The sequence below is a fragment of the Bufo bufo genome, chromosome 2 (genome assembly GCF_905171765.1).
Source record: "Bufo bufo chromosome 2, aBufBuf1.1, whole genome shotgun sequence".
Lineage (NCBI taxonomy): Eukaryota > Metazoa > Chordata > Amphibia > Anura > Bufonidae > Bufo > Bufo bufo.
The window spans coordinates 726,396,138-726,398,470 of NC_053390.1; positions in this window are offsets into that span (position 1 = coordinate 726,396,138).

Genomic DNA, 2,333 nt, shown 5'->3' on the forward strand with positions numbered 1-2,333 from the left:
TTGATCGTTAAACACTGTATATTCTTTTGGGGGGGACCTGTTTTTGTTCTACATTTCAACATCTCCTGCAAATTTTATGTAATTGTTTCTGATATCTATTTCTAATAATAAAGATGTAATGTGTGTTCCTTTATGTGTGGCTTTGTGTATACATTCTTTTTGGGGGTTTTGGTATGATTCCACACATGCTGTATTGTTTCTTCTTATTTTTGTGAATATTTAACAACTACAATCAAATGTCAAGGATAACTTGCCACGAGTCTTCTACATCACTGTGGAGGAATTTTGGCCTGTTCTTCTTTGCAGTTAGTTTTAATTCGACAACATTGGAGAGTTTTCAAGCATGATCTGCCCAGTTGAGCTCTTGCCGTAGCATCTCAATGGAATTCAACTCAGAACTTTGACTCCAACCCTTAGTGTTATTTTTTTCAGCCATTCAGAGGTGGAGTTGCTTGTCTGCTTCAGGTCATTGTCCTGCGGCATAACCCAACTGCACTTGAGCTTTAGGTCACAAAGAAAATGTGCAGACAACTTCAGGAGTTTGTAAAAGAATTCATGGTTTCATCTATTAGGATAAGGCATCTAGGTCCTGCAGAAGCAAAGCAGCCCCAGACCTTTACACTACCACCACATGACTCATTAAATGATGTTCTTATGATGGAAGGTGATGTTAGCTTTATGCCAGATGTAACAGTACCCATGGCTTCCAGAATGTCTGACCTTTGACTCATCAGTCCACAAAGTATTATCCCTAAAGGGGTCCTCTTGATGTTTTTCGGTAAACGTCATTCAAGCCTTTGTGTGCTCCAGCAGTAATTTCTGCTTTCTAACTGTGGCATGGATGCCATCTTTGTCCAATGTCTTTCTTATTGTAGATTCCTGTACATTGACCTTAACTGAGCCAAGTGATGTCTGCAGTTCTTTATATGTTTGGGTCCTTTTGTGACCTCCTGGAAGAGTCATCAATGTGCTCTTTGGGAGATTTTGGTAGACAGGACACTCCTGGGAAGGTTCACCATTATTCCACAAATTTTCCATGTGTGGATAATGCCTCTCATTGTGTTTCACTGGAGTCCCAGATCCTTACCAACGGCTTTGTATCCTTTCCAGATTGGAAGATTCCAGTGGCTTTGTTTCACCTGCAAATTGCTGCCTTTGAGACCTTCTAACCTGCTTCTCGTTGCCAAGCAGGCTCTATTTAAGGGATATTTAGATTCAACAGGTCTGGCTGTAATAATCGTGACTAGGAGCAGCTAGTGAAACAGAACCCAATTGCATTTGGCCCTCTGGTTGATTTAGTAGAAAGTGAGCAATTATTTTTTTAACATAGAGCCAGGTGCTTAAAGAGCTTTTTTTCCCTTCAATAAATGGAATGATCATTTTATGCTTACTTAGGTTATCTTAGTCTTGGTTTGATGATCTGAAGTAGAAATAATTGGGAAAAGGGTCAAATACTTTCAAAGCACTGTAATGTACCATTTTATAATTTTATATAATTTCCCACCATTGCCCCATTTTTATTTCATCCTCGACAACCCCTTTCAGCTAAACCAGGAGTCATCTACAGTTCTTCCATGGCAAATTACTTTTTAATTTGGGCTTGCTTCCATAAGGGTTCATGAGCCCTCTACTGTATCGCTGAATGTGTCTGATTTACTACAGAGGCATAGGAAGGTTTTTTTTCCGTCATATTCATCTTAAATAATTTACAAAAGTAACAACGTAATTTTTTTTATATACGTTTTGTAAAGCCGTCAGCTCCTACGACCAGTGTTGATAAAAGTCAGGGACACAACAAAGTCACTTCAATCCGGTTATCTTGTTCCAGCCAACTTACAGTGCAGTACAGCTGGATCTCAGCCGGGTCAGGTAGTCAGTCCATAACACACAAATAGAGCGATACAGGCTCGGATCTCACTCTTAGAAGCGTCCTCAGGCCAGTGTTGCTTCACACACACCTTGCGTTCTGTGATCTGTAAGCCTCTCACTCATACAGACACACCCTGCTTCTTGCTGCTGACTTTTTAAATCACAACTGTGGACATGGGCCATGTGTGAAATCCGGAGTGGATGGTGGGGAATAAGCACCCACCCAGCTCTTTGCTTATTCCCAACAAAAGCCAGGCCCGGATTAGCTGATACCAGCTATACTAGCTACCAACAGCATCCACTATCTATCCTAGTGGACACACTAGGTACTGTCTTTCACTCCACCAAGGCCGGGTACCTTGGTGGCACGTCTCAGGTAAACCACAGCAAACCATGATATGCATCTCCTATACTAGGTTTGCTGAACCATTCTAGGAGACACCTACCTTCCTTCATATATGAGG